This window comes from Ovis aries, chromosome 4 (assembly GCF_016772045.2).
Source record: "Ovis aries strain OAR_USU_Benz2616 breed Rambouillet chromosome 4, ARS-UI_Ramb_v3.0, whole genome shotgun sequence".
In the NCBI taxonomy this organism is placed as follows: Eukaryota; Metazoa; Chordata; class Mammalia; order Artiodactyla; family Bovidae; genus Ovis; species Ovis aries.
The window spans coordinates 79,703,595-79,709,327 of record NC_056057.1 but is presented as its reverse complement, the minus strand read 5'-3'; the positions used below and the strand labels follow the sequence as shown (position 1 = coordinate 79,709,327).

The 5,733-nt window shown below is 39.5% G+C and overlaps 1 long non-coding RNA gene across 1 annotated transcript; it reads right to left on the bottom strand.

Moving 5' to 3' along the window:
* Window positions 1–389: 389 nt before the first annotated feature.
* LOC105606668 (uncharacterized) lies at window positions 390–5,424 on the bottom strand. The gene is made up of 2 exons (XR_003589188.3): window positions 3,768–5,424; window positions 390–3,209 (listed from the first exon to the last, which is right to left on the bottom strand). It is a non-coding gene; the product is annotated as an uncharacterized LOC105606668 (long non-coding RNA).
* Window positions 5,425–5,733: the final 309 nt, after the last annotated feature.

Genomic DNA, 5,733 nt, shown 5'->3' with positions numbered 1-5,733 from the left:
GCAAAGAACACCCGAAGTCACAAGAAACTAGGAGAGAGGCACGGAATAGATTATTCCTCAGAATCTTCAGAAGGAACCCACCTTGCCTGCACTTTGACTTTGGCCTTATGGCCTTCAGAACTGTGAGAGACAAAAAAATCTGCTGTTTCAAGCCACCAAGTCTATGGTAGTTTGTCACCAGACCTAGGAAACATATAAAGGGTGAAAAAACTGTCACAGAATATACTAAGATATTGTGACATATATATACATAAACACAAGGGAATTTTTTTCCAGAATGTATAAAAGTTCCAATAAACCAATAAGAAAAAGACATAGAATCCACTGAAACAGTGGGCAATAGAACTAAACATAGACTTTACAAAAAATGATATCCAACGGCCAATACATCTATGAAAGTGTTCTCAACTTTATTAGTCATAAAATAAGTGAAAACTATAGCTAAATAAGTCGATACATTCACCAAAAGAGCTAAGATTAAAAAGAGTCACAATAATAAATACTGCTGAAGATACTGAATACCTGAAATTCTCATGCTGAAAGTAATGCAAATTTGTATATCACTTTAAAACTGTTTGGCAAAATTTTACGACATGGTCCAGCAATTCCATTCTTATGTACATGTATACTTAACAGAAATGTGTACATATATTTTAAATGTACAACAATGTTTACAGTAGCAATCTAGCCTAAAGTTGGAAACAAACCAAATGTCCACCAATGGTAGAAGAGATAAATTGTGAAATATTCAAATAATAAAATATTATACAACAAAATATACATTAGCACAACTTGAATTTCACAAGTATAACTTGAAGTGAAAGAGAGCACTTCACAAGAGAATTTATGGGTTCATCTGTACAAAGAGCAGTGGCCTTTGGTGGGGAAGAAACATAGTGACTAAGAAAAGCCTGGCAGCAGGTGTCCTAGGTTCTGGCAGTGTTCTGTTTCTTGAGCTATTGCGGTATTTTCATGAATGTGTTCGCTTAGATAGCTCATTGAACTGCATTTATATGATTTATGCAGTCTCTTTGTGTATTATACTTTAAGAGAAAATAATTAAAGAAAGTAGAAAAGCAACTTATCAACAGAATAAGTTATAACATCTGGTTAAGTTCCGGAAGAAAAGGTTGGATACTATTGCATAGAGTATAATTAAATGTAGATGTGGGATGATTTAAAGCCCATCAAGAAAACCTAGAACACATAACCTTGGGGGAGGAGGAAGAGGCATGGAAAGCGATTTGACATATAACCCTCAATGCACAACACTGCAAAAACAAAAAGACATGTAGAAGTGTACATAAGATGTTAATGATTATACATAAAACGATAAACTGGGAAAATATTTATAGTACATAAGAGAGTCAAAGAAGGGCATCCCTGGTGGTCGAGTGGGTAAGACTTCACCTTTCAATGCAGGGGGTGTGAGTTTGATCCCTGGTGGGGGAGCTAAGATCCCTCATGCTTTGCATCCAAAAGAACCTCAGAACATAAAACAGAAACAATATTACATAACAAATGCAATAAAGACTTTAAAAATGATCTACAGAAAAAAAAATCTTAAAAAAAGATGTTAAAACAGAGGGGCGGAGGTGGGGGTGTGGCTGTGAACTCCCAAGAGCCCTTGCGGTCGGCTTCCTCGCAAGACTGTGGTTCATGCCATGGTACCTTCAGTGGACTCTGCGGTTCTGGTTTTGAGACGCTGGCATCCACCAGCGCGACCAGGGCATCCTCTGCTACTTGCCTTCATCAGATCCATGCTTGCTGCCCTACACACCCCAAGCCTTGGGAGCATCCTTTGGGCTCCTGTTTGCCTTCCCGGGGAGCCCACAGTCTGCCTGCCAGGACCAGGACCCGGCCCGCAGGCAGCCCCCACGTTGTTCAAACGAGATTTCCTGCTGGCGGGGCCCCTGTGAAGGGCCTGGAAGTCGACTTGGGGCGGGAGTGCAAAGCCCCGAGGCTACTCTCCAGGTGAAGGACTCAGGACTCAGCTGTGGTCTCGGGAAATGTTGAGACACCCCGCAGCTGTCAGGAGGAACAGCAGGCCTAAGGATGCTAGTTACCAGGATTTCAGCTGCATTTCTTCAGCGTCAGCACCGGCTCCCTCCTTACTCTGTGGCTCAGGACAGACTTCACACAGGGACTTAAAGCCTTGTATGCAGGTAACATCTGGTTTCCCATTCCAAAATATGTTGGAGAATTAGAAATACTACCTCCACCTTGACACTGGAAATAGCCTTATATGAAAGTGGTCATCAGAGAACACAGATTTCCAAAATGTCAAACAACAGGAAAATCTCTGAGCTAGTTTTAAACCTGCATCTGCTGTTTTGATCCTGTGCTTTTTCTCACGTACTTTATTTACTTTCTGTCAGTTTACTTTTGGTGTAGAGACAGCCTGAATAGCTTTCAGCATTTTATGAAGTCAGTGCCTCTTTTTACATGTGCACAGTATAATACATACATGTGGGATTCCTGTAGAATATACACACATTTTTCTGTCTGTGTGGCATGTATATTGTATATATAATACACACTTTTATCTGAAGCTTGGTTTGCAGTTAAAATACATACATGCACACCTGGAGTTTTTCATAAGGAAATTAAGAACATAGTAGACTGATTTATTTCTGATCACTTGGCTTATTATGTGTGTTGGAGTTACCATAGAAACATGGAGACACAGGCTCACACCACTCGGATTCCCAGGATATCTTGGGTGCTCAGAGTGCTTGTAACTTGAGACCACTACATAAAATCGCTGTGGTGGAAACGGGACCAGTTTTGTCTGCCAGGCTATAGTGATGTGCATTAGTCCATCAGGACAATGCTCTGTTCTAATTCTCAAATTGAAAAAAAAAATATGATCAGAAAGCTAGGGATTGGAAAGTCCTAAGGTTAACAATAGGACTGCTGGATAAAACATCCTTTTTTAAAAATTCTGCAGATGTATTTATTAAATCAATTGAAGAGATATATAGCCACTATGAATCCATCCTCACTTGCTAATTCTAACGTGCTTAAATACCACATTGACTCATTCTTATCTGTTTCCATTTGTCTTGACAACCTTGCAGTTGCATTGCTCTGTTGAAAGATTCTTCTGGAACACATTGCGAGTTCCCAGATATTTTTTTTCTGTGAGTTAAATATTTTTTAGGCAAACGAGGCACCAGCGAGCAGCAGCATTTCTTCTCAAAATTACACTGTAGAAGAAGAAAAAAAAAGTTATTCCTGAATCTGCTTCCTCCAGACAGTCATGTTCATGATGGGCAGGTTACTCTGTGCTTCGATTACTTCCTAACAAATGATCTAACCTTTTATTCAGTCACCCCCTACATTTTGAGTTCAAGGTCTTCAACACTAAATGATAGGTGAATACTCACCTTCGGGAGAGATCACGTTGGTATACCGAAGAAACTAACACGACATTGTAAAGCAATTATCTTCCAACTAAAATAATTATCCTCTATTTAAAGTAATAAAATTTATAAAAAGAGAGAGTCCAAGAATTAAAATACTCACTAAAAAGGTATAAATAGGAGGGATTCTTTTTTAAGAGATTCATACAAATGAATGACAATTCCAAAAAGTTCACTGGGGAGGCGGAATTTTGTGTAGAGTAAATTTCCTACTATAAATAAGATAGAAGTGTTCAAAACATATGAAATAAGACACATCACATGTGAAATGATCACATTTTTATTTGTTCTTCAACCAAAAAATCACAAGCCTGGTATTCAAGTCAGGAAGTAGAAACTCACCTTTATGCAGCAGGGTGACCTCTTCCACCAAACAGCCAAGGCGGGTTGTGACTGGAGAAGACAGAGGCCAGATCTGGGATCTGCACTGGCTCTCCTCTGATGGTTCTCCTCCCTAAAGGGCAGGCAGAGTCTGTGGATCAAGGGATTGTGTCTGTGTGGTGCTCACTCGGGGCCCATCTGAAGCCCACCTCCTGCTTTGACGACCCTGCAGAGCCTCCCTCTGGGGTCCATGTGCCTTTTTTTCAGAATCTTTCCTCCCTCAGATGGGCACATAGCAGGTGTGTGTCACATCTAAGCCAGAAGGGCGTTCAAGGTGGCTGTCACGAAGGCTACATAAAACTTGAACTACATGTGAGTGTCCTTCAGAGTGTGGGGCACAGCCTGAAGTGGGAAGAGAAGGGGAGCAGGCTGAAGAGTATCTCCTCATTCTGATTCAGAATGTCCCAGAATTTAATTCCAACTTGCTTCGCAGTTCCTCAGGGAGGCATATTTGTTCATCCGAAGGATGGGAACATACTTTACATAAGAGTTATCTTGATTTATGACTAAAATGTTTAGACACGTACATTTGCGTTTCCCTTTGAACTTTGCCTTGTCCCTTGTACATTACATGTGGGCAGACAGCTACCAAAAGCCCAGGGGGCAGAATGAGCTTGAGGCTAGAAGTAGGGGTGCCTCTTCCATTGTCATGAGAGAGAGTTAAACAGCTGTGGGTGTAAGTCAAGAAACTGTAGGTGTCAAGATAGAACTGGAGAGAGGACCTGTCTGGCATATTCTTTTCTGTTCAAGAGTTGAGAATTTTCCCTGTGGTTGAAGAAAGTGTGTAGGATAGGGTATTTGAAGAGTGATGAAGATTTGAATCGTGTTAAGAAAAGAAGAAGCTTAACTAGGGAGATGGCTTTCTTGCCTTTATCCTCCCTTAAAAATGTCACAAATATTTTTTCATATCATACATAATCTTTCTAAATTATCATTTTCAACTTCTGTACAGTAGTCCATTTTAAGAATGTGGCATCTTACTTTTAACAAATCTACTCTTTTGGATATTGATTTATCATTTTTTATTACAAAAAAATACTCCATTAAGCATCACCAGAGATAAGTAGTTAAATATTTCTTAGATATGTTTCCTACAAGGGAAATTTGGGGATCAAAGGATAAAACTTTGAACACATTGTCAATTTGCCTTCTACAAAATCTGAACCAACGTATCCTCCTATTCTATGCTACTAAGAAAGTGAAAAAAATGAAAGTGTTATTTGCTCAATCATACCTGACTCTTTGCAACCCCATGGACTTAAGCCCGTCAGGCTCCTCTTTCCATGGAATTCTCCAGGCAAAAATACTAGAGTGGGTAGCCATTCCCTTATCCAGGGAATCTTCCTGACCCAGGTATAGAATCCAGGTCTCCTGCATTGCAGTCAGATTCTTTACCATCTGAGTCACCAGAGAGAGTGTCAATTTACTACTCCCATCAGCACAATCAAGTATTTTTCTTTTTACTGCTTCATTAGTATCAGCAAATATCTTAGGCAAAATGAATCACTGTTAGTCTTAAATTTGATTATTTTAGATTACTAGTAAGGTGAACATTTTTCATATTCTTTAGTCACTTGCAATTCTTTCATAATTAGATTACTTTTTTTATTTTTTTTTATTTTTTATTTTTTTTTAATTTTTTTAATTTTAGTTTTTATTTTTAAATTTTAAAATCTTTAATTCTTACATGCATTCCCAAACATGAACCGCCCTCCCACCTCCCTCCCCATAACAACTTTCTGGGTCATCCCCATGCACCAGCCCCAAGCATGCTGCATCCTGCGTCAGACATAGACTGGCGATTCAATTCACATGATAGTATACATGTTAGAATGTCATTCTCCCAAATCATTCCACCCTCTCCCTCTCCCTCTGAGTCCAAAAGTCCGTTATACACATCTGTGTCTCTTTCCCTGTCTTGCATACA